Source organism: Camelus bactrianus, chromosome 1 (genome assembly GCF_048773025.1).
Source record: "Camelus bactrianus isolate YW-2024 breed Bactrian camel chromosome 1, ASM4877302v1, whole genome shotgun sequence".
NCBI classification, from domain to species: Eukaryota; Metazoa; Chordata; class Mammalia; order Artiodactyla; family Camelidae; genus Camelus; species Camelus bactrianus.
The window spans coordinates 83747513-83775089 of record NC_133539.1 but is presented as its reverse complement, the minus strand read 5'-3'; the positions used below and the strand labels follow the sequence as shown (position 1 = coordinate 83775089).

At 38.5% G+C, this 27577-nt stretch overlaps 1 long non-coding RNA gene across 14 annotated transcripts in view; it reads left to right on the top strand.

Annotated features, from left to right (window-relative positions):
• Positions 1-27577, top strand: part of LOC105066678 (uncharacterized) — a 522292-nt gene that overhangs the window by 46987 nt on the left and 447728 nt on the right. For 13 of the 14 annotated variants that reach the window (XR_012508563.1, XR_012508551.1, XR_012508561.1 and 10 more), the window contains exons 2-4: positions 7136-7268; positions 9726-9835; positions 11237-11341. This is a non-coding gene — a long non-coding RNA (uncharacterized LOC105066678). The remainder of the gene's footprint in view (positions 1-7135; positions 7269-9725; positions 9836-11236; positions 11342-27577) is intronic. The other variant, XR_012508550.1, reaches the window with a different exon arrangement.

Below are 27577 nucleotides of genomic sequence, written 5' to 3'. Positions count from 1 at the left end.
TGGAATCTTGTTATGACAGCCTGAGGACACTAATACAGAAAACTTCCTGTTACAGATAAAGCTAGGAAGTAGAGAGCTGTGACTTGTCTGTCATGTATCAGCATATTGTAGCAGGTTAGCAAAATTTACGAATATACCATCTCACAATTTTAAAGATACATGCTTCTTTATAGTACAATATCTCAATGTGGCAAAAGATTATGTTTATTTACAGACTCATATCTTTGGCCTCTTTACATTGAATACAAATAAGAAGTCCAAAGTACAATACAATTTAACTTAAGCTGAATAATGAATGTGTCAGCATTTGATCCTATTTAGAAATGATTTAGCTACTTAATGAATATCTATTACTTAACTTACCATCACTTTGAGGCTACAAGTTACCAAAAAGATTTTGGGGCAGACATATCATAAAACATTATTTTTCTTAAAATAAAGTTTTCAAAATAATGACCCAATATGATTAAAATCGAATTTATTATATTTATAATTTTAAATGTCTAGTAGATATAATATTGGCTTATTTGACTAGTAAACCTGGTAAAATGAAATTTATGCTTGTATTATACTCAATGCTGATATCTCAGAAGACAAACCCATTTTTATTAAACCAATAACAATATTGCACCAGTCTTATTTACCAAAGATTACCCAAATCACATGGATTTGAAAAATATTTGGGATAGTTCCTATACTTCCCAGAGGCTTAGAAATGTTTAGTTTATAAAAGAGCTTATTTTTCTCTAAGTCAATTATAATAGAACTCTTTTAAGGGATTTTATGAATTAATTTGATAATGCCATCCAGACGTAGGAAAATACCACATGTACGTAACATACAGCAAATATAAACAGACAAACAGATGCAAATAGAGATATTATGGATTTCATTCTAAGATTTTAGCTGTGAGTCAGGCATTGCACGGTAATGCAAAATACACTAGTTTAATAAGAGTTGGTTCTAGACTTTGCCCCACTTTATATTTTATCTTAATTGCTTTTCTGACAGATGGAACAAGTTGTTGCCTGCTCAGTATGAGAGCAAAATCTTTCTGCCAATATTTACAAAGAAGATTTTTAAGATTTTTCCTTTTGCCCTGATGTATAATCTTATGGAGGCTGTAGAATAAAATTTAGGCAAGAGATTGGAGAGACAACAAGTAGCCATCTGGGTGTCTCCAAAGTTGTCCGAGTGGATGAAACATCCAGTCTGTTTCTAATTGGCCCCCTTTTCCCTTTTAGCCTCAGGGAGTTGCTTTTGGGGGTCACTGAGTCCCTTGAGAATCCCTAAAGGGAGCCAGGGGCCTAAAGTTGGAATGACTTCTGCTCTTCAATTGTTTTAAGCAAGTATTTTAGGCAACTTTGATACTTTTTCTGTTCTTTTCATTTTATTTCCTATAGGTACTAACAGGACATTTGTTTAGCATGAAAGCTCTTAAAAATCCTTTAAATAGAAAAGTTTTTCTAAAGGAATCCATGTGACCATTGACTGTTAGGATCCGCATAGGTATACCCATTCCAAATGTGACTCAAGCCAGTAAGCCTTTTTGTGGCTTAGTCATGAACACAGTAGGTTTCTCTGAAGAGAGCTCAGAAGATTCAGCCTACGTAATTCAAAAAAATCACACCCACTGTAGCTGAAATGAGGGAAACCAAGTTGCCATGGGTATTGAGAATGCTTCGTTCCAGTCTCCCACAAAAGTGAGGCACCTCTAATCACAGACCTGCTAATCATGACACCAGCTGGGCGATAGGGAGATGAGAAGTCTCAGCACTACGAAGGCAGTGGGGAAGGAGCTGACAAGGGTCCTTATGGGTTGAGACCCTTTAGCACGTAGGCTTAGACAGCCTCTCTGAGAACTGGCAGTGATTGGCAGGAAGTTCTGTTTGTGCACCTCATGTCTCGGGCCCCCAGCCTCATGGTTGGCTACCTCCGAGCACAGACCTGACAATCTCAGTGTCCTTGCAGGCAAGGACTTCTGTTTCCAAGCCGAGCTCTCAGGACACAAAATTGAGACAGAAGGGAAAACTCATCTGGTTTTATTGGTGACCCAGAGCAAATTTGTCCAACCAGACACTGGTCCAGTGAGAATCGCAGACTCACCAGTATGTGATGGTGGCTTGCATAGGCTTACAGAGTCTGTGCCTGTGTTCTGTGCTATGTCTGTCCTTCTTATGACAAGACACACTTTTAGACATCACAGCGCAAAACACCAGCACCAGCACAAAAGACAGTGACAAAAAGACAGAACACAGTGGCTATCTTTGGAAGATCCAAAGTGAGAGTCACAATACCTAAAGGACAAGGCTACTTCTAACCGGAAAGTTTTCTCCTGTAAATCTAAATTTTGGAAAATTTCTTTTTGAAAAGACAAGAGGCTCTTAGCACTTTGGCTCAACCGGACCCCAAGCAGAGATCTGAGAGTCTGAGAGTAAGAAAGGTTACTTTTGCCAGCTTGGTCAGAGATCCCAAGAGCTCAGCTGCCGTCTCCAGAGTGAGCGAGGATTTCCGACCATCCAGCCCTTGTTGTTGAAACTGTTGGGAGGAAAATCTTTTTCTCTACCAGCTTAGGTTCAAGTGTTTAGGGGCCCGTGAATTAACTGACAACAGAAAGATTAATAGGAGAAACTCTATAGGGAGTAGCTCTCTGAACAGCTAGGGATAAAGGTTTATATACTGGCTTAATAAGGGGGGGGGGAGGGTTTAGAACTTCAAAGGATGCAAGGTTCTGATGAGGTTTGTTTATACAGATTAGCTTTGAAATGTCCCACTTCCCCAGGTCAGTTGCCCCTGTGAGGGGAGACTTCCCCAGGGTGCTGGGTGGGGAGGCACTTGTGGCAGACGACTCTGGTAAATCTCTACTTCAGTCAGAAAGGAGAAGTTCAGAAAAGATTTCTTGCTGCACCTGTAGCTCAAATAGTTTCACTTTGATGCAATCTTTATAGCATTCTGGCACGTCGTTGGTCCCTTCACAGGGAACCCTGGAGAGGCTCAGCATTAAGCATTTAGAGTGGAGGCAAGTGACACACAGGGGAGATGCGTGGGGCTGGAGGCTGAGAGTTGTTTGAAAGGCTATATGTAAAGTTGGTAGAATCCCAGGTCCCTTTCTCCAAACTGCAGAGCTGGACAAATAGCTGTGCCCTACTCCCACTTGGGGAGGTGGGGTGGTGAAAGAGAGAGAGAGAGAGAGACAGAGAAAGAGAAAATGGGAAATGGGATTGGTTCTTTTCTCTGGAGAATGAGAACCAGAGAAGCTTCAGGAGGGTGCAGACTGGCACTGCCCAGGGGTGAATATGGGCTAAAAACAGCAGGACTCCCTTCCACTGTTTGGTCCCCAAGCACCAGCCACAAGCTGTCTGCTTCCACAGGCAGGAAATTGGGGCTACTTTTCTGGGAAAACTGAATGACCCTAAAAATCAGATTTCCATACATGGGCATCCAGGAGCTTCTCAAAAACAAAGTTCACCCCTAATCACCTAACAGTGAGCCCACCAGTTATAAGCCCTTTCTATCATACAGAACTCCTAGTCAGCTTCCGTGCCTCGTGCTTAAATACAGACAGGCGGCAATAATCTGATCCTTGAGAAAGCCTAAAGCATAAAAGGAAGAGACTAAAAGAAATCTTGAACTGAAAAAGACTTGGAGGAAACAAATATTTCATAAGAAAATATAAGAAAAAAAGTTGATCCGTAATTCAGTTGTTTATGTAAGGAGACTGACATCAGTTGCTTATAGTCACAAACTTAGAAACAACTAAATGTGTATCAGTAGGTTGCTGGCTAAATGAATTCTGCTGTATTATTCTGATAAGCCCATACTCTGGAAAAAAATCAAAAGGGTTAAAATAATTCTACAAATTTCAAAATGGAAAAATATTCATACCATTTTGTTTGCTAAGTTAAGAAAATACTTTTTACACAGTATAAAAAAACAGTAGACTGTGAACCCATGCATGCAAAAAATATGTTTGTGTGTCCCCAGAAAGAATTGGATATTAATATATCAGATCATTAGCAGTGATTATATCTGGGAGGATCTTAGTGGCAAACTTGACTCCCTATATTTATTCCTTGTTCAGGCTCTTTTAAATGCTAGAAATTTTGGCTTTTGTAGTTAAGGAAGAATATTAATTTTTTTTAACTGAAACACACTCAGGACACCTGCAGAATAACCGAGTGACTGACTTTATTTAGCCATATCTGCTTGGGAGTCAAGGATGATACTGCTTTACCAAAACATTCCCAACATGAGTTAACCTAAAATAAACTCATCTCAACCAAAACTATGTTGCTTGTTAACTATGGTTCAGTTGTATAATATGTGAAGTTCTGAAGTCACAGTAACGCTTCTTATGATGTTATCAGAGAATTTACTTGGTGACAATCTGGATTACATGTGATTTTCTAGAAACTTTAATCTAATACATTTTCCTTACGATGCATAAAATTTGTGCTGTGTCTTTCCTTGTTAACTGGTGCTGCTGGTTTTGGATCTCCTGAAGGTACAACTTTCCCCTGGGGGCTTCTTTCTTTGTAGGAATCAGGAAAACCCTAAGAAAGGCTTGAGAGATTCCTGGGATTTGGAGGCCAATTGCTGGTTTGGGCTGGGTGGTTAGCTGTAGGGCCCAGGAACAGATACAGCCTAAGTCATTGTCAAGGAGGAGAGCTACAGTTGGTGTCAGAGAGGATTACAGGTCCATCTCCAGGTCCCATCTGTAGCAAATGAGACCAGAAATAAAAATTCTATAAACTCTCTGTGGTTTCCAGTGTCCTGAGAATAACATCAAAACTCCTCAGGCTGAAAAACCCTATTTGCCCTACCAAGCTCTCATCACTTGGGCCAAATTGGCCTTCTTTCAGATCTCTGGAGGCCAAGCGTCTTCTCCTTTCAGAGCCTCTGCTCATTGTGTTTCTTTCCACCTGAATGGCATCCCCTGGCTCTCCTGTGGCTGACTTCTTTCATTTCACCCTTTCAGGTCACAGTGTCAGCTTTCCCAGTGAGGCTTTCCTAATTAGTGAATCTTAGTAAGCTTCCTTTATCTCTGTTTCAGCCCCTGATTGCTTCCATCTTAGCACTTCACAATTTGTATTTATTTAGGTGCTTTTACTTACTTTCCTTTTATTTATTTAAATTAAAGAATTTTTTTTTTTATTGAAGTGTAGTTGATTTACAGTGTTAGTTTCAAGTGTACAGCAAAATGATTCAGTTATAGTGCCAAGTGACCGTGGACTTCCTTTCCTTGGTACACTCTGCTGCTGAAACCGTCAGTGCAGCACCCATGTCCCTCTCCTTCATCACTGCACACCTGTCAGATTTCCAGCTGCCAGCATTTGCATTTCCGTGCCTGAAAACTTAAACTTTGGCTTCTGGACGCTCACTCTGCCTACCTGTGCTTCTGCCTGAAATGCTGGAGAAGATGTAGCCTCGACCAATCACTGATAAGAATTCGTGTATAAATGCCCCGGCTCCCTCACTCATTTAGGGAGCTTGTCACTAGAATTGTTAGCTGGCTTACTCATGAATGTTTTTATTGGCTGACTCTCTTTCTCTGTCTCATTTCACCATTTCCTTACTAGTGTTTTCTGCGCTTTCCAAGTAAACTACTTATACTCAAACCTCAGTGTGAGGGGAAGCTTCTGGTATGTGTGGGTGACAGTAAGTATTTGTTGAATGGATAAATGACTGGATGAATGGTTAAATAGAATAATAGATAAAAAGTAGGTTACAAAATAGAGTTCAAGGATTCATGAGGTGTAAGCTTTCAAACTATTGACCGAAAAAGCAAATGTGTGGTGAGCTCGTTCTAATTGGAATTAGTTGGCTCTCAAAAAACAGGTAAGCCTACATAACAGTTTAGGTATAGGCAGTTTACAGTCTAATATGGCATTTAAAAGATAGGGTTTCTTTAGGCTCCCTGCCCAATTCTTGATGATTTGCTGGATGCCTGACTTATGTGAACTTATACCTTTATTGTTTTATTACAGTATTTACCTAAAGCATTAGTGTGCTGTGCAAACTCATAAATAACGTTCAACACGAATTTTATTCAGTTTAGGTGAAGTTAACAGTCCAAAAATTCACCTTTCAGAAATATATCTGAAAGTGAGAATTGGACTATAAGTGAAATCAGATGGTGAGATTTAGCACCACAGAAAGAAGTGATCACAGAAAGGGACGGTGGCTGTGGAGGATGAGGTAACGGGTTTTAGTGCGGGAAGCACTGTCAGACGCTTTTGTCCGTGTCATCACTGGACAAGTTCAGAGTTGCTTAGGGACAGACTAGAATCCTGAATCAGGAACTCGTTTCTGTTTTCAGCAGATTGTGCCTATGGAGACTAAGCTAGACTGGGAGTTTCCTGATGGCACAAAAGAACATCAAAGTCTGACCTTAGGAAGGTCAGTGTACGGCATGCAGGTGACTTTGAATGCATGAAAAGTTTAATTATAATTAGTATTGTTTTCTAACGCGAGACAATTGGTATGGACTAGTAAATCATTCCTCCCTAAGGAAAGCATTCTTCGAATTACAATAGAATTTAATTCTGATGCCCCAGGTGATAGGTGCTATCTAGCCCAATGCATTTAAAAATTAAAGCTTAATATGTCTAAAATCTTCTAAATTTGTATAAATTTCCTATAAGGAAACACTGATAGAATGGTGCTGGTTGAAAAATATTTGTGTTTAAACAAGCATTATGTGTAAAGCTGAACTAACTAAACATGCTAATGGAAAATATTGTTCAGAAACATTTTCCAGGAAAAATTTAACTTCTTTTGATGAATCAGCCTGCTTTTTCTTTATGGATATTGAGAATCTTGCAATTGTGTGTCTTTTTACATTTTGGCTACCAAAGAGCTCAGAACATCATTTGCACCTCGATTTGCTCAAGCACATGGGAACGTATGACTTTTATATTTGTCTTTCTAAATTTTCCCTTGTTTTAAAAATCTATTCTGATTTTTTTTTTCCCCTGGGCCTGATTTTTTTTTTTTTCATTGCCTGTGTTTTTCTCTCCTTCTCTATGTAAGTCACCACAAGCTTTTTGTGGAAAATGAAGGAACAAATGATTCATGAATAAAACATAAAGCCATCTATTTTTATTGCATTACTATTCTTTTTTTTTTTTTTAAGGCCAAATGTTTGTGAAGAACAGAAACTGATGGTGGTGGGACTTGCACACCCATGTGTCCAAGCATCCACACACACCGTCAAGACCTGGAAACGGCTGCACGGGCCCAAGATGGTGTGTGGGTTATGAAGGAAGGTAAGAGTGCTTCTGCTATTTCCTCTTAATTCCTCAAAATCAAAACCAAAGCCTCAGCTGCATCTGAAGATTTCACCCCAAGACATTTTAGAAAATAATTACATAATTAAATAAACATGCACAAGATACACCCACCAGGAACTTTTCTGAGTTATATATTTTCCTTTAGGAACAGGATATATTCTTACTTTACTTGAGGCCTCATTTATATGTGAGCTATAGTGGATTAGATGCCTCTAATTTTACCTCATGACAAGATAGGCTACTGAAAGCTGAAAGTCAGCAGGCTGACAGAAACAAGGAATATTGTGTTGGTTTGCTAAATTTACCATGACTTGGATCCAGGGCATCTACGGTTGTGAACCACCATCTGACTTGCCCTTGGTTCTCTTGTAATACCTTGAAACCTAGAGATTCTTACCTGTATTATGGCCTTTGAGTTAGGGTTCACTCAGCTGGCTGGGGGAGGAGAGACAAAGCAAGTACATGCTTTCTATGTTAAGGCTTCATAAGGATTTAAAAAAAAAAGTCTTAAAATAGTTTTATGAAACATCTAAGTACCTCTTAATACAAATAGTCGCTAATGGGTTCAAGTTTTATATAAATGAATCAATTTGGTCTGAATTCAGGATACTTAAAGTTAAAAAAAGCATGGCTTTAGATTAATGAATTCTCCTCCTCCTCCTCTTCCCCCCTCCCTTTCCCTCCCCCCTCCCCCTCCTTCTCCTTCTTCCTACTACTACTACTGCTAAAAGAAAGTTGAGGACATTTGTAGATAACTGGGTTTGCCATTGTATAGAAATGGCAGAACACTGATAATATAGGACTAAATAAAATAAGACTGCATCATGTATAATTGTGAATATTTACATATACATTTTGTATTCTTATCAGATGAATAGTTTTGTTGTTCTTCTTGTTGTTAGTCTAAACTCTGGATCTTTAAATGAAGTTTAAATTGGAAAGCCTCTCCTGACTTTTCCCAGCTGTATAGCACTGGGAAAGTTCCTCTATTTCTCTGTGCCTCAGTCTGTAAAGTTAGAAAAATACCACCACACATGGGTATTATGAGGACTCACTGAAAACGTATTTCACACATGTGGCATCATGCCTGGTACATAGTAGGTACTCAATACGTTTGTTCATTAGAGAACCTGCTTTTGAAAATGGCTTTTCACGTAGATTTTTTGGTCCTCCTCCCAGAGGTTTAACCATTGTTGATATTAGACTGAACCAAAGTAAGTTCACTACCTGTAGACATTCAGACTTGAGAAAGCAAACATGAATGAGGAAAACGTGTTTTATATTTTTATTTTCAAGAGCTTTGTAGTTTTATACATTCCTTTATTCAGCAGATATTTATGACACTGAGTTTGGAGTTGAGGCTGTGTTAAAAGATCTTTGGCCTTTTTCCCAAACTTGTATCCCTTTGGTTTGTATGTAAGTATGCTCACCTAGACTTATATCCCTGTTGGAGAGATACACATCCAGAAATACTAGGAGACACTTCAAGATGGTGAAAAATTAAGTGCCATAAAAAATGGTATAGCCATTAAGCCTTACTTTTGAGAGGAGAGAAAGAGTGATATACATGATGGGGAAAGAAAAGTTGGAGAAAGTGAAACTTGACCTTGACTTTGAATGAGGAGGTTTGGGCTGGGGATATGGGAATAGGTATGTGAGGGGGAGTGAATATACTGCTTTGGGGATGAAGAATAAATATGACATTAATTTGATAGAAAGGAAGTTTAGCCAGTTTAGAGATGTTTGGTATTTTTTTCTGTTAAGAGGTCAGCACAAATAGCTATAGTGTAGTGTTTTCAACCTTTTCAGCCTTTTTTGGTCATTTCCCCCCTACAAAAGAGCCTTTGTAAACTTTAAAAAAATTTTAGTAATCATCCCCTTTCCCCATGAAGTTTTAATAACACTGATGCGTTTTATTTCTGTTTATGTACTGTGCAGGTTTGTAGGACCACTGACTCTTGTATTAGCTAAGATTGTTTTTTCACCCTTCCTACCCAAGAACTAATTGCCTCCCCCTTGTGGGGGATGTCACCACTGTTGAGAATGCGTGCTGTCGTGGGACCAATATATGAGGGGCCTTCACTGTCGAGTTGAAAAGCATGTGCCTTGTTATCCTGCAGGGTTTCATTATTCTCTTCATAATTTGGGGTTTCATTTTGGATAGCCTGAGTAACTCTTAGGATAGTTTCTGCTATAGGTCTGGAGGTCCCTGTTAATTTTCAATAACTATACCTATATTGAATCTTGGTTACATATTTAGTGAGGGGTGTGTGTGAGTGCATGCGTGCATGTATAACATATACAGATAATATATTTGTGTGTTTGTGTATAAATGGGAGGATTTAGGTTGAAGGGAGAAGTTTTTAGTGGGTTTAAGATGACAGCTTTGGCCTTTAGAGGAAGCAAGACTAATCTAGGTTCTGTATTTCTTAGGACCTGGTCTTACACTGTCTACAGACAAGGATACAGCATGGAGCAGCAGACCATCTACAGGCGCTGCCCTGGTTGGAGCTGGCGGGACAGTGAACCTGGCTGCCTCCGCTGTAAGTTGTAATTCTTCCTGTCTGACTCTCTGTCACTAGGAGTAACAGTTTTACTCTGTTTTGGGCTTCAATCATATCATGCCTGTCAAGTTTTAGGCATCTTTAGAATCACCACAGATTCAGAGCATCTCTTTGGACTGAAAATGCACACACAACATGTGCAAAAATGCACAAAAAGCCTTTCTGTGAAGTGTTTCCAATGATAGGTCTGAAATCAGAACCCGTAGAACGGCTGCTTTATATTCTGTCTCCTTATGTAAAAGACAGTTTATTTAAAGCCAGACAGGTTACACCTTGATGTCCATCTCCCTTTTCTGTTTGCCCCTTTCCCATATCATCACATTTGTAATCCACAGTTGATTCAAAAGTCCGGAGGGAAATCACCGTACTAAATCTAAATGGGATTTCTCGACTTGTGCTTGTCATGATTAATTGCAGAACTCTGGAAGCAGTTTACTTTTTAAGATGAGGTGTGCGGTCCTTTTCTAAACCTCTGGTGAGGATATTCCAGAACCTATGGAGTATGTTTGACAGCACTCCAGCAGCAGAAATAGTGGCATTGTATAGTTCATCCATGCCAGGAGAAACGGCTCCAGTTAGAGACTCCTTTACCTGTGTGTTTACCGTAACTGCGAAGTCACTTAAAATGCTTCGGTGTGTTGCAATCAGTGCAGCGCCCCAGCACAACAATTCATCTTTTCTGTTATCCTGCATCTTCGGGACTTTGTCGGCATCCTGGTTCCTTCCCCACTGTGCTTTCTGCTCTTGAAATAGCTTAGTGAAGTGGCCTCAGGCTTCCCATGTTAAGCAGGCTTAATGTGAAGGGATGCACAAGGGTCACTGTATTTGCACGCAGGGCTGGGCCACTGCAGCTGGCTGATTTAAGCTCAGCGCATCCATCTGTCCGCGATATCATCTCAACTGTATTACACAGTCTGGGAAATTAATGACTGTGAGATGAAAGTTTTATCTTGTTGTATGGCATCTAGCACAGTCTTTTGCCTCTGGTATTAGTATTTCTTGCTGGTTTTTTATATTGTTTTGGCTACACCATCACATGCTCCATGGATTTTCTTTAGATGAGTGCTACTCAAACTTGAATATGAATACAGATCACCTAGTACCTTGTTAAGATGTGGATTCTGATTCAGTAGCTCTGGAATGGGGCATTTCTACAAAGCTTCAAGTGATGTAGAAGTTACCATGTACAGAGTTCTACAAGGCTTTATTCAGACAGCATTACTTTGTGATGAAAACACTGTTTTCCACGGAGGGGCTATGGAGGAACTGGTACAGGTTTCTAGATTACATCTATATTAGCAACATGGTGCTTGCCTTGGGGATTTTCTTTCTTTCCCTCAAGTCCATTCTCCCCCACCTCCTTGTCCACCTTCCTTTTAGCTGTCTCTGCAATGGGGACTTGTTTCAATGGAAGGAGATACTCAGAGGGTGAAGCCCAGCGGTGCCAGTGTTCCAAGGGTTTTCAGGGACCCCGATGTCAATATGGTGAGTCGCCAACAAGGCCATTTTATTGTGATTTGATGCTGTCTGCCTTGCTTTTGGGGACAGGTCATGTTTGTCGATTCTGACTAATGGCAGAGTTATCCCTCCGGGGACTGGTGAGCATTTAAAATGAGCCACTAAGCAAAAACCTACAACCTACAGAGTACTTAGCCTCACAAATTATGCTTTGCAGTTTAGTTTTAATTATTCACTATCAGAGTTCAAAGGGTAGCGGTAAGTACAGAATACTCTTATTTTGTAAAGGAAATGGCAGCTTAATAAGAAAACCTCTTTCTGACCTCAGATGTTAAATCTTTAACGGAGCCATGGTTTGGAAGCGCTGGTATAGTATTCTTTTGTGAGATTTATGTGGTTTGTGAATAAACAAAGTGGGTATTAAGACAAATGCAGTGTGATGTGATATTTACTACTTTAGTGTCCTTTGTTTAAAAAAGAAAAAAGCGCAGAAAAACCTGACACTTGCATGATTCTCAAAGTTTCAAAACCTGGTAACCTAGTTTTCAAGGATGGAGCTTAATCAACTGTCAGCTTTGGACATGTACCTTTAAGATGTTTCTTGTACAGGAAATCTTCAAAATGGCCAATGATTTATCTTTTACTGTATCTGCTCTGAGATTGGGTGGTTTCAAAAGGAGTTGTTTTGACTTGATCATCTGATTCTGGTCTCCAGAGAATGTGAATGCGTCTGCATTTATCTTTGCAAGGCAGAAAAAACAAAACAAAACCTATTGTATAGAAGTTAAAGAAATAGGTGTAAAAAACTAACAAAACTATCGTATGAATTACCTTCTGCTGATGTGTTTGCCTTCTCTTATCCCTACCTGAATCTTTGTCAGTGGAATTGGAAGGTTGCTGAGAGCTCATCACTCATGTCCATTTGCCTCCTCTGCCCTTGGCGTAAGGTTCAGGCTCACGTTTTTCATGGGTCACCTTAAAAGCTATTTTTCTTGTAAATTAATCTTGATACTTTTTCTAGGTTGTTTGCTTTTTTTTAAAAAAAATTGTGAATTAAAATAAAGCCAATTTTCAATACCAATTTGTTCTTTGACAATGGAACACTGATTCTGAAATAGAGGGCAGTGTATACCTTGAGATCTGAGGTGTATCTTCAACTGTTCCCATTATTTTTAAGACATTGACAGACCTGTATGTTGATCCATGAGATTGAATTATTTGCCCTTAAGTAATTGTTTCAACTATGTGGGCAACACTGGTTTCTTCGTCTTGATCAGTAGCTCAACACATGTCATTAATTCATTAAGAATTTAAAAAGTAATTAATTATTACTTTATTAATTCATTTGTTTTAGTAGAATAAATCTTGCAAAACATCAAGTCCCTGAGGGGAGAGGTAATTAAGAGACATATGGTAATGATAATGACCTAGAAATTACACCTGGATTAATTTATTCTTTATTTTTCTACATCAGTACTTGAATATTTTGATTATTTCAATTTCTTAACAATTTTTATTTACCAAAGTAATTAAGTAGCTAGATTTTGTAGTTTTTAGTTTTGTGTTGGTGAAAATACTGGATTATTTTAAACATAGGCAGAATCAGTGTGTGTTTTCCACAAGTTTGTTTGTATACCAAAAATTTCCATAAGTCACTGGGGGAGACCAACCTTACAGAATACCATTAGGAGTCTGCATTGCCTTTTTTAGTGTTGTTGTCCAAATGTGTTTACAAGACAGTTAAGAATGAATGACATGAACTGAGTCTTGACAGTGGATCAAAAATGAAAATTAGAAAAGACTGTTTTTAAAAAGAATGTAATTGAAAGGGCATATACATACTCTATCAAGCAGGTGGATTATAGTCTGGAGGTACTGCCTATAACCTGTCTCTTATCCAATGGCTGGATTTGAGTTCTGAATTATGAGTGTATAATCCTTGGTCTGATTGACATTACTCTCTCTAAATATGGTGTGTGTGTGTGTGTGTGTATATATATACATATATATATTCACTGTTTTTCAAATTATATAAACAACGATTCAAATGATAAAAATAATTCAAATCCTAAAAAATTTAAATTATTAAAAATTAACAGTATATACAATATAAAAAAGTAAAAATGTATGGTTCTTGTGCCCTTAGAAAAACATGTGGTCACTTTTTAATGTATATTTAGTCATAGTCATACAATATATGATAATTAGACAATATATGCAATTTTAATTAAATGAGATCATATATACTGTTTTGACATGAATGTCCCTCTGTTTTTCTTACGTTACTTTTTCTTCTCTTCCCATCCAACTTTCTCTTCCCGCCCTAGATTACAATCTTCTGAATACTCTTTTGTATATTTCTCTGGTCTCATAGGATCATATACAAACAGTTGCATAAGATTTCATGGTAGTGATGTGCCATACATTTTAAACTAGTCATTTTTTGATGGACATTCATTTTTTTCCAGTTTTTTTGGCACAAAGATCAGTGCTGTAATAACATGCTGCTTTTACTTCCATGATACAGATTCCCAGCAGTGGGACTGTTAGGTTCAATTACTTGTGAAGTGATTTTTGGGCCACGGTAATGACTTTGCCAGTTTACTGGTTTTGGCAGACTAAAAATCTAGATGAATGCAAATTATTTACTTATTTTTTTGACAAGTTAATGTAATAGGGAATTACTTGCATCTTCATCTAAAACTGGAGATCTGATAAATTAAAATATCTAGAGTCAGAGTAGACATGGGTTGCTTTTATTATAGGCTAAAGTTTACCTTATTTGACATGTATGGGGAGAAAAGGAAGTTTAGAAAATGAACCAGATGACATTTCAGAAATGGAGAAAAGAATCCAATCCCAGAGAGAGAAAGGACATGCTAATAAATGAGAGAAACGCTTGAAGTTGATAATGATTATAAAATTGCTGATCTACTTAACCCATGTGAAAAATCTGCCTCTAATAAGGAAAAATGAAGAAAATGAATTTGGACAATTAGGAAGTAATGAAGAGCTTTCTAAAATAACTATTGATTAAAGGAATCAAAGGGAATACTTTGAAGATCTGAACACATGCAAATCAAGCTAGATAGCTGGTGGTGAAACAGTCTCCTTTTTAATTCTGTGGATCGAGGCAGAACAACTTGGAGCTTCATTAACTGATTTGTATCACATGCAAAGTGACTCCTTTTCTCCTCAGCACTTACTCCGTCTTCCGTTTCCCTGGTAAGAAGTTGAGTTATAATGTGCCTAATGGTTGGATGCTAAGACTCTGAGCTCTTCTTATTTCTTTAATCTATATATTCATTCATTCATTTATTCATTCATTCTTCTAGTCAGTCTTCCAGTTAGTCAGTAGCTATTAATACATCAGGCTATGTGCTAGGTACTGCAGACACCAAAACAAATACAGCATCCTTAGTGTGGTGGGAAATAGAGACCAGGAAATCAGTGATTGTAACATCTCTCGCAAGTGCTATGCTGGAGGATGGTTCTGTCCCAGAGAACACAGGAGAACAGGAGAGCGTTGCTCTGTGTGATGCAAGGAGATAAATGAAGTTTTATGAGAAGATTTGAAAATAAAAAATACAACTTAGTCTTAAGATAAACAGAACAATAATATGAAATGGGGCATAGGAAATAAACTGTTTCCCAGAGACATTAAAAGCAAAGCAAGTTCAAGGAACAATAATAATACAAGTAGTTCTCTTGGCTACAGTAAGAGATGCACATGGGACATGGCAAAAAAACGTGGCTTCGCTTATGTCCAGGGCAGCAGTTTCTTAATTTTTCTTCGTCCAGCCAAACTGGCTCTTCCAGAACCTTATGCAGAGGTGGTTACTGGATCTTCAAGGACTGTGTCTTCCTTAAATCAGGTTCACTGAACAGACAGTTTAGCAGACAGAGTTTCTTGAACATAGAACACTGCTGGTTGGTACTCTATCCCTAGGCCAGAGTCCCCAGCTGTCTCCATTACTTCAAAGAGTGATATTTATGCACCTCAAAAATGGAGTGTTGCTGGAATGCTATCCAGTGACATGAAAAACCCTCACAAGTTCTGGGGTTGAAGTTAGGTCACACCAGTGACCACTTGCACTGTATTGGAGAAGTCATTTTATATCCCTGAGCTTTGATGTCACCATTTGTAAAATAATAATGCCTCTAATTTTCCTGACCACCTTCCATGAACCAGGCACTATTCTATATTTACATGGATGAAATTATTAATCCTTACAACAAGTCTATGAGGTTAATACTCTTTATTTGTCCCATTTTTGTATCCAGCTGAAGCATCCCAACCTATCCAAAGATCAGACAACTGGGAAGTAGGGGATCTGGCATCCATGTCCAAGTGCTCTGGCTCAGCGTCTGCAAGCTTAAGCTTTAAGCCATGGCCTCTTTGTAATAATCCTTGACATAATTATCTGTTAGTCGTGTTGTTATCTGTGAGAGTCATATGAGGTGATCTGTAAGGTAGAAAGCGTTATCCAACCATTACTTCTTTTTGTTGACTGTAAATTCCTGGAGGATCTTTAAGGGAAGTGCACACAGTGACGTGGGAAAGGCTTCTGCTGTTTCTTCGGTTCCCATCCTGTGGGAAATCTGAGCAAACCTTGGGTGTTGGGTCACCAGTGGTTTTCAAGCAGCCAGTAGGTTCCAGTCAAGGAGTCCAATGAGCTCTCACCATGATAGATCTCATCTGTTCTATGAGCAGGTAGAATAGGAGATTGGACCAAAGTATTTTCTTAAGACGCCGTGTCTCCAAGAACATTTTGAATTGGAGAAATGGTATAGATTGAATTGTATCACCCCAGATTTGTATTTTGAAATCCTAACCCCATAGTAGTTCAGAATGTGACCTCATTTAGAAATACGATTTTGCAGATATAATTAGTTCAGGTGCTATCATACTGAAGTAAGGTGGGACCCTAATCCAGTATGACTGGTGTCCTTATGAAAAGGGGGATTTGGACGTAGAGGCATGCACACAGGGAGAATACCATGGGAAGATGCGGGCAGAGATCAGGGTGATGCATTTATAAGCCAAAGAGTGTCAAGGATTGCCAGCAAAGCACCCGAAGCTGGAAGAGAGGCATGGGAAGGGTGTTCCCTGACAGTACACACAGGGAGGTCACCTGCTGACACTGTGCTTTTAGACGTCCAGTCCCTAGAACTGTGAGACAGTAGGTTTCTGTTGTTTAAGCTGCTCAGTTTGTGTTAGTTAGTTACAGCAGTCCTGGAAAACTAATCTAGGAAGTTTAGAAGACATTTTCTCTTTATCCACAGCTTCATTTCGTCAGTAGGCCTATTGAAATGAGGAAAATGGGGAGAAAGTGGCAGGGGGTTTATAAAGAGCAAATCATGCTAAGAAAACTTAATGGCTTATTTTAATTGAGTTATAAAATTAGTGTGGGAAGAAGATATAATTTGGAAAAAATGCAAAGTCACTAATTGAACATGCTTATTAATCTGCGATACTAAATGAGCATTACTAGGAGAGAGTATGAGATGAAATGCAGGTTATATTGTGGAGATAAATTGATATGCGTTCTTAGCATGAGCTGATAGGGTAAAATTCAGAATTACTTTGTTCATCATAGAGATGCATTGCCTTAGAGACTTAAGCCCTCAGCAGGGTTCTAGCAAGTCCATAGTAAGGCGACTGCATTGTGCTTTCTATAACTTGACAGAAGGTTTTGGCAGTATTGGCTGGAATTGAGACAAGTACAGTAAAGGGACAGATAGACCATTGATGAGGAAAGTAAAGAAATTACTTTTGGACATCTTCCTGTGGGCCTAGTAAAGGGCCATCTTATTTGGAATCCATACAGAAGGTTTACTACCCTGACACTGATTTGAAAATAGAAGCCTTGGCAATGCTTTTACTAACATACCCTTCTAGGTATGCTCTGCATGGCTGGTGTTAGCAACCATAAGATGCAGTTTAAAAAAGAGAGCATGAGAATTGCCTGATATTGCAAGTATGACAACCTTAGGAGAGGATGACCTAGCACCATCCAGGTCATTTGATTCTGCGGGGTGTAATTAGTGATGGGCTAGAAAACGTTGAAGATGGATAGTAGTGACAATAATAGCTAACTCGTAAATAATGTTTTCTGTGTGTTAAGTGCCGTCCTAAATGTTTATACATGTCAGTTCATTTGCTACTCATGACAGTCCCATAAGGTAAGTGCCATTGATTGTTCCCTTTTACAGTGACACATCTGACGTAAAGAGACGCTAAGTAACTTACGTGAGGTCGTACATATAGTCAATGATAGACCTGGGGTGTGGACTCGGGCAGCCTGGCTCCCGAGTTCGTCCTTTCAGTCATGATGTGATGCTGTTTCTTTAAAATGTAATAGCGCCCCTGATATGAAAAATATAGTTGATATCATTTCCCTGAAAGGGACATAAGGGATTTATAGTTTATTTTTAGCACTTAAACCTGGTCAGTATGCTGAGAAAACAATCTTCCTGCAAAAGGTATGGGCTAAATGATTTTCTTTAAAGCTTTACTCGTTATATACATACGTATGAGGGACTCTTGGAACCTGTGTGAGAAATATACAGCTCTGCTGTTGAAAAGGCTACATTCTTGTTACAGAGATGGGAAAACAGATCATTATCATGTGATGAATGGTGTTCTTAGAAATACACTAAAAGAGACCCAGGAACCAAGTCATGGTGGGGAGCTGGACTTGAGGAGTTATGCAAATAAGATGCATATTAATACTGTGCTGCTCATTATTGCCAAGCTGATAGTTTGGATCTCAACTCCTCAGCTATATAATGCCACTGAAGATACTAAGATGAGCATCTTTATGTAAAAATGTATTTAAAACATATAGCTGTAATACAATGGAAAGAGATTGAAAATCCAAAGGAAAGGAAAATGTTATGTCATTGAAATGGCCAATTCTTGCATGTAGTCATTTGTCATTTCTTCTTTTTCATTGCTTGCTGCCAAAAGGTTTTTGTTGTTTTTGTTGCTGTTATAGTTTCTTTAAATATCAGACTTCTGTTATTCTATCAGGTACACAATAAAACTTAAAAATGCCCTTTTTGGTTTTTTGACTATTGTAAGTCCCATTTTCTCTTAAGAAACTTGATAAGCGTAGTTTGAAGGAAGAAATTTGGATAAAAAAGTTAACATGCTATTTTGCAAAAATCAATACTGTTCATTTTTTGGGGGGAATAGCATAACTGAGTTTTTGCATGCCATTTGAATTTGAATTTGTGTGTCGGGGGTGGGGGCTGGGGTGGAAGGTTAGATTTTATTTAGGGTTATTTATATCTGGGCATAGTGAACTAGGCAAGAATTAACAGCATGACCGTCAGTAATTGGGATGTGTCACTTAATTTGGATGGTGCAACTTCATTTCTTAGACATTTTTGAAACCATAAATTCCTTAGTCTATTGTAAAAGCCGACTAATACCAGCTGTAGATGGAATGGAGTGTCCACATTTCTCCATTAGCGTTTAGGCTGGTTAGTGTTAGAAACTATCAGTATGATAAACACTCATTAAAATTCCCTATAGTGATCAGGGTGCTGGGTAGAGAAAAATGAAACTTCTCTTCAGGAGTCTCTGCTTTCAGGGCAGTCCAGTGAGGCTGCATTTGGGGAGTGCAGGGAGGAGGAGGAGGAAGCTCCTGGTGGGTCTGCTACCTCGGTGATGTCCTCCCAACAAGGGGGTCCTGGGGACCCAGTCAACCTGGTCATGGAATTTTTGAGGGTTATTTAAAGGTCCATTTCCTGAAAAAGGCAAAGTAGGAGACTGGAGGAGATAAAGCCAGAAGTCAAATTCCAGGGAAGATAAAGGGTGGAGAGTATTGATGGGAAGAGAATTGAGAGACTAGACGATACTGAAGGTGCAAACTTCACTGCAGATTCGAGTCTTTTCTCACCAGGAGCATCTGTGTAGGGCGCCCTCTTCCTTACTGTCAAGCTAGTATAAAGCTGGATGTGTGGGAAATAATGCCTTATTATTATATTTTTTAAACATGAATAATCCGCTTTACTATATTTCTCAAAATGTATTCTCTAGATCACTGTTTCCATTGGATTTTAAGGAGTGTTGCAGGAAATGAAGTTTCTCTGTTCAAATAAGTTTGGAAAATTCTTTGTCAAATAGCCTTACACTCTGTTCATTCTTGTAGGATTTTCCAGAGCCTTCAGTGTGCTAAGGTGTATTGTGACTCTCAGAAGTGTATCTAGACTCCTGTGCATTCCAAACCCGTGACTGAATATCCCTTTTATGAGGGTATCTTGAAATATTATTATTTTTGATACAATTTTTTGATTAATATTCTTCAAATATTATCATTTTGTAGGACCCAATTGCTCTGGGGGATATATATGTGTGTATGCATAGATATATATATGTATATATGTATCTACATTGGCAAAATTGAAAATAAAAAAGCTAAAACCTTTTTCTAATCTGTTCAACTAATAATGTTATATTTATATAATAGTTAAAAAAAAACATACATTTAACAGGATGCTTTCCCATATGTTATCTCAGCTCAGCCTCACAACCACTCTTCATATTATTCATAAATTAGAATTGAAGTGATAGAAACTCAGAAAGCGTAACTGATGTGCCTGAGTCACAGCTTGTTAGCAGCTGAGCCAAGGCTTTAACTCAGATCTTTAACTCCAGTGTTTTATGGCACTGATTTGTATTGTCCCACAGCTGCCTGGGGATAAGCGGGACTTGCCGTGGGCCCCAATAAACACTTTTTGTTTTTCGGCTATAATATGAATTGTCCTGGGATAATTAAGTGGAAGGGGCAGAATGGGGTTGGGGAATTCTCTCTCCTCTTTCTCCATTCAGGCCCTCATGCAGTTTTCATAATTTATATTTTTCTCTTTTCTCTCCTTCATCCATCAGAACTTAGCTCCATTGCTTGTACTAGTAAACAACTTCAAGCTAAAGTTGGAAACTACTGATCTAACATACAGTCCACCCTCCATATCTTTGGGTTCTGCATCCACGGACACGGAGGGCCAACTGGACCAAGCCATTTCATTTAAGGGACTTGAGTACCTGTGGATTTTGGTGCCCTTGGTGGGGTCCTGGAACCAGTACCCCATGGAGGGATGGCTGGAGTAGCTTAACCGAAGTGGTGACTGAGTTCTGGAAGTCAGCAGGTAGTGCGGTCTTGTCATCCAGGGGAGCTTTGAAGAATGCTCTGAGTGTACTGTGTATCCTACTGTTCATGCTCTTTCCATCCAGAGGTGCAGAGCTAGCTTCGTCTGTCCCCTCCTGGACAAATAGTAGAGGTTGGTGGCTATTCACTTCTTCACTACTGCCATCAAGTGAAAAAGCTCTTGTCAAATTTGTTCCAAGCCCATAATGCCAAGGTCTGAGTTTCTGACTAGGCATCATACTGCCTTTTCCACCTACCACCCTCCTGTCCCTTGCTGCCGTACATATTCTACTATAAACTAACTTTTTAAATCTCTATTTTATTAAATACATCTTTGCTGACCTTCATAATGCCCAAGAGGATAGTTACAATCATAATGAATATATTTACCATTGAGATGAATGCCCCAAATCAAAAGTTTATGAGAAAAGGAAGAGATACGGTAAAGAACACAACCTTATGCAAAAAGACTCTGTCCTTTGACCTCAGCTTTAGGGAGGTAATCTCTAGACCCTTGGAATATAATTATATGATAGGAATATTTACCTAGGGGTCTTGGGTCACTGGATAGTCTAACAATATGACATAGGGTGGGGACTGGGCACACCTGGATAGTCTTAGGTTGAGGTCTTGCCACATCTGAAAGACCAACAATGTGACTTATGGTAGGGGCTTCGGGTCACTATCAGAGGAACTGGAGATTGGAGACTGAAATCAACTAAGTGGGCAATCAGTCAGTCAATCAATCATGCCCATGTAATGGAGTTTCCATAAAAACTCTGAACATAGGGCTCCGCTGAGCTTCCCTGATTGGCAGCAGTCCATGCATATTGTCACACACTGATGTCAGCAAAGTAACATGTTCTGGTTCTACAAGGAGAGGAGGATGGAAGGTCCCTTTTTGATACTTCCTGACTCCACCCTATGCACGTCTTTCCTTGGCTGATTTTAATACAGTAGCTTTTAGTACTTTTTGTGAGTCCTTCTAATAAATTATTGGACATGAGGGTGATTTTGGGAACCTTTGACCTTGGAGTTAGTGTCAGAAATGAGAGTGGTTCTTGTGGGGACAGTTCCCTCTAAATTGTCAGCTGGATTAAACTCTCTCAGAAGGGGACTCTCTTCTTGCGTCTCTTCTCCTTCAAGAATAAAGTGCTTTGGGTCTCTGTTCTTTCTAGTGAGTGTGGGGCACGAAGGAAATTAAGTAGCATTCTGCAGCTGCTTTAGGTGGGTAGAATGATATTGGATGAAGGCTTTCCTCATCACTGATGAGAATGGTAGTATCTGGACTGCCTAAGTGGGTTGGAAGTAATGGTTTAACCCATCTGTTTTTGAATCAATTGGCAAACCACAGAAGACAAGTGTAAAAATAACATGTTTATAGTCTGTTAATTCTGAACAACGCCTGAGACTGAGGGGTGTGGGGGAGGGGAGAGTAAAGTACATGAGACCTGAGATTTTAAGAACCTGCCTGCATTTTTAATGAACATTTGTTGAAGTCGTTGTAATGGTTTAAAATTGTTTTAGAAAAATAAAATAAAATAAAATGGTTTTAGGGACTGCTTCAGAACATTTGACTGGAGATTTAGTTATGTCACTTAAATAAAGGCAATTTTTTTCATTCTGACAGAGGAGATGATATGTTTTGTTCTGTTGTGAGTTCTCATGACCCCTGCTTAGCTTTCATTTATCACAAATCATCTTCTCCAGGATACTGCAATTGCTGCATTGTTGAGTTGCTTATATTACATCTAACCTTGGCAAAGGGTCAAAATAAATCTGTGAATTAAGCAAGAATACATTACAGCTGGCTGAAGAATGTGTCAGGAATACCTGAACAGAAAACTAAAGCTACTTTTCCCTACAGTCTGTGTACAAGTTGATGGGACTCCTTTTCCACCTATTTGGAGTTAATAGAGAAATACTGTTCTTCCTTTTGGTCCTAATGTGAGAAATGTCCATTGTGAGTAGAGCACTCTCATGAAATAGAGAAAGCACGTGGTTGCTGGCCTTGGGTTACTCACATGTGCAAAGGAGGACAGTCTCAGATAGGCCTCAGCTGTGATGATTTCCACTCACCCAGAAGACATACACACACACACACACACACACACTGAGAAACTCACATACCTTGACTATATAAATGTGTAGTTGACAATGAGTTAGAGAAGGTCTGCACATCAGGTACCTCAATGGTAACTTCATTGTTAACTTAGAGAATTATGGATAATGCTGATGGCACCAATAGAGGAAGCCACATGGCAAAGGACTACAAGAAGAAGAGTGAGCAAGATGGAAATTAAAATTGAACGGAAGCAGATCAAACAAAGGACTTATACTGGAGGAAATGGGAATTGACTCATACGCTAATGTAAGAAATATACAAAATAATATATTAGACATATCTTGAAAAATGTGATTCAAAGTCCTTTCTTTTTCGAGTTTTTTCCTTATTTAGATAGTCCTACTTTATGACAGTGGCACAATTAAAGAAGGAAAAATGTGTTTTCTATGTGTCCTCTGAAAATTTTTTTCATGACAAGCAGTGATTAAAATTTTATAAATACATCAGGGAAAATAAAATCCTTGAGGATGAAGAAGGCTTTTTCATAGCCTATTAATAAATAAGAAAAGTTAGGTAATAAGGAAATTAAAGCTGAACAAACCTAATAGTTTTATAAACAGGAAATGACAGATGACGTTTTGCGTGATTCAAAGTCCTTTTTGTACTGAAAAAGAATGAATAAGTCTAATGAAGTCACTGACATGATACTTAAAGGGTATCCTGCAACTCTGTTGAGATGTTACATATTCATTTATTCATTCATTCAACAGATCATTATGCCTGATACTTAGCTAAATCTTTTGACCGTAGGGGTTAAATGCTCTTAGGGTTTAACCTAGGAGCAAGGAAAGGGAATTTTCTTGATGGTTAAGAGAAATGGTTCAATGTCTTCTGAAGCTTTAAGCCGAAGCTAGTAGTAAATATTTCATTGCCTTCTTAAATATTTTGAAATCCTTCTAAAATGTACATGACCTTAAGGTAATCACATTTTTCGGAGAATAAGAACAGTCTTCAGCCATTCTGGATCAGTTGTATTTTACTATCATGGAATAGTAAATATTCATTCAGTTCAAGAAAAATAATGGCACAACAACAACCAAACAACGTTTAAAAACGAAGGAAGATGGTCCTCATCATACCCAAAGATCCACTGTTACTGTCAGAAACTTCCCTCTTTGTTTAAAAAGGGGATATTCCCTACTCTGTTGTGTAGAAACATAGAATACACTCTCCTGGCCCTGAGTCCTGGAAGAAGTAATCAGGTTGGACAGAAAACAGACTTCCAGGAGATTTCTAGTGGCTTTAAACTGTATTATGGTCCTTCTGGCTTCAATTTATCTTTGTTGTGAAATGCCACTTGTGGGAACCAGATGGAAATCAGTAGTCGAGACTCAATATTGTGATTCTAAACAGGCTTTTATGTTAAAGACAGTTTTGGGATACCTGATGATTAATAAAGAGAATGTATGTGTGCCACTTATTGAATTACACAAACATTTTTGCTAAGCAAAAAGAAAATGCATGAAATCCAACTTCAGAGGCTTAAAGTGGCTACTTCAGTCTATTTATTTGTTTTGGGGCATGATATTGAGCTCTACTTTATTTTTTTTTAAACACTTTTTTTCTTTTTTAATGAAAAAGGAACTTTCTGCCCAGGGAGGTAGTAAGTTTCCTCTCGCTGAAGATGTACATTTAGATTATGAATGACCATGTGGTAGGATCAGCATAAGGAGCTTGCAAAGTCAGAGGAAAAGATGACCTTTAAGTCCACTTCAAAGTCCAAAGTTCTGTGGTCTCTACATAGTGACTTTGAGGCCAGGATTGAATCTTAGCGGCTTTTTATCTAGCCCCCAGCAAGGTGCCTGAAACAAATTGAGCTTTAAATGTGCCTATTGAATGAGTGAATGAATAGATTAGTAAGAATTTTGTTTAGCCTGTTGTGGAGCTTTAAGTTTGAGGCTGCAAAATTAGGCTCAAAAGTTGATTTCTTTTTCTTTGAGTCATTTTGTCAGCCGTTTGGGTCCTTGTCTCAGGATGAACAGTCCTGCAAGGCTGTGGCTGTCTGATCAGCCCTGCTGGGCTTTCTCTGGGAAAGGTAGCTTAGTCTCAGTAAAGTTATCTTTTGAGAAATAAACTTTTTATTCAAATAAAACATTTCGATCAATCAGTCACCAACATTGGCATGTATTTTTAAAGATGTACAAACTGTGGGGCAAAATCAAAAGAAATATAAATACCTAGCTTCAAATTAAATGCCATTATTAAATTTCAGAAGCGATTAATCACTACCTAATCCTACTCTCGTATCCTCCCAGGGATTAAGTAACCAATTCATTCTACAATTTTTTTGGAGTTAACAATCTTCCCAGCTGCATTCATGGCTTTACAGTGCTTTGGGGCTACAGAGCAACTTGGGCATCAAAGCTTTTATTTCAGTCTTTGATCCTTCTCTTCAGGTTAGACCTTTTTCTGCCTGCTTGCAATTTCTGAAAGAGAAGGCATTAATAATTTGCCATCGGAAGACTTCCAATTTCATTCTCTTGTTTCTTTGTCTACTCTGCAACTTTTTCCCCCCACAAAAGGAAAAACAGTCTTTTTTGACACTATGTGCTTGGCTCTAGTAACTCAGAGAATTACAGAAGCCTGCCTACGTCTCTAGTATGACTGACTCCCTGTGTTGGCATTCCCACCTGCCCTGACCTGTTTCTCTTGCCTAATTCCTAACCCTGTAGCCAGCAGTTGTGAAGTTACTATGTGTTGAATTAAGATTCCATTTTAATAATTCTTGCAGGATTACAGCAGTCATAATGGATAGTTTTAAGCTAGAATCTTTTAAAGAAAACCAATCTGACCTTCCTTGTACCTGAAAACATTTAAGCAGAATAGAACTGAGTTTTAAAATGTGGATCTAGGGGATTGCTAAACAATAATTCAGTATGATTCCTTCCCATTGCAGGAACTCAGTATATATTTATTATTGAATAAATGAGAGTGAGAATCTCAGATGCTTGCCATATTTCTCTTTCCTGATTTTAGAGAGAAATTGTTGGGTTAAAGGAAGAGAATATGCGTTTATGGCTTACGCTTCTTTTGTATCTCTCTAGAGGTGATCTTGGTACTTAGATGAAATTGTAATGGGCATTTGAAAATGAAATCTTTTTCCACATTGGCTTATTTCAGACTGAAACTAGTTGGATGCAAATCTGCCTATCTAATCTTCTTAGTAAAAATTTGCTTTGATGTTGTGGTTTCATAGTCTAGATGTGCCTCTTTCTCATTATGTCTTCTGGCACACTGATATTTGGGGAGACATTTTCATTTCCTGTGCCGGCTTGACTAGGGATGGGTGGGGGAGGTGGGGGGGGGCAACAGGGATTGGTCTACGGGATGCCCCTGCTTGATAGTTGCTCACAAATGCCTGCATGCGTTGAATTGCATGTCTATATCTGCAGGCATAAACCTTTGGAAAGCATCTCTGCCCAGGCCACCCTAGTGGCATTCTTTGTCTTCAGTTATGCCCCTTTAGGAGGCCTCTCTTCAAAGAGGCGTAAGTACAAAACATTTGCTCGTTACTGTTGGCAATTTAAATTCATACCAAATTTTTGTAATTAAAGTATTTTAAAAATTTCTATTTATTGTTTTATTTGCTGACAGTTTTCAGGTTAAAATGTGAATGCTGAAGACAGTTTATAATTATTCAGATTCTCTAAAGTACTAAGATGCCAGTTTAAAATAGCAGAAATCATCTAGCCTTGCTATATGCTTTATCATAAAATGTGACTTTTCCAATACAGCAAATATGCTTTTATATTTGAGAACAAGAAGAACACAGACATATTTTGAAGGTAAAACATTTGAAATGAAAAGGATGAAACTGAGAGAGATTTATTTGAAAAAGTCAAAGATATGGTGGGGGGAGTCTGCCAATTTTGTTTGTAGTTCTTCAAAGGTATTTCTTCAGGCTGGTTGCAGTTGCAAGAGGATTGATTAATCACGCTGAATGGCTTTATATTTTCAGTACTGAAATGGATGGGTGCTAGGCATAAGTACAAGATCGGATATAAAAGGGCCAGTCCACCACTATAGTTCATTTTAATATAAACCTCTAGGGACCTCCAATTTCATATATAAAAGTTAAAATACATTTGGTGTTTAGTATATACCATATGATAGTATAAGTATTTTAGAAGAGAGGAGTTTGCATTTTTCTCCAAATCAAAATGGAAGGGACAGACTGAGATATGAGTACATTTACTCCCCGTAGCAGCTCTATGAAAGAAGCATTATATTACCATTTTTGTTTTAGAGATGAGAAGATGGAGGCAAGGAGCAATAAAATAAATTGCCTGAGATTTAGTGTGTGTGTAGGTGATGGGGCTCAAAAGAAGAAACCATGATCTTAACATTTTTCTGCCTCTTAGTCTTAGACTTGATGCCCCTGTGAATTCGTTTTCGCAGTTGACGCCACTATGTTTCTGGTCCCACAAAGCTCTTGCCATCCACCTTGTCAGAGATCCCATAGTTTAACTGGACAATACAAATTTTCTTGCCTATGGCTTTTAAAATGACTCCTGGACAGCAGGAATATCTTCTATAGATTTGAAAAGATGTTTTAGGCTTTTATCACATTATAAATCATAGTTAATGCCATTTATCGGGAATTTTATTACCCAAACATGCACTTGCCACAGATTCAAATGCTTTATGGAGCCGATTTAAAATTGAGGATCTTCTGCCACTTTTCACTCTTTCTAAAAAGGAAACAGCAAAATGATGATTGAAAAATCATCAGCTAGCTAAGTTCTGGTGGTAATAGGCCATCTTGAGGAAGCGCTCACAAGTTTCAGAAACTTCTACAGCTGTTCATTCAAAGATGTAGGGAGATAAACAGTGCACAAAATAGCAAACAGAGGCACTGCAGCCTGCAGGAGAATTGGGATTTCATTGTGTGTGTCAAAAGTAAATGAATTCAAGAATAACCACTTGAAAAGGAATTCTCCCTTAATGTCTTTGGTGCAAAAATGTGCTCAGATTGTACTG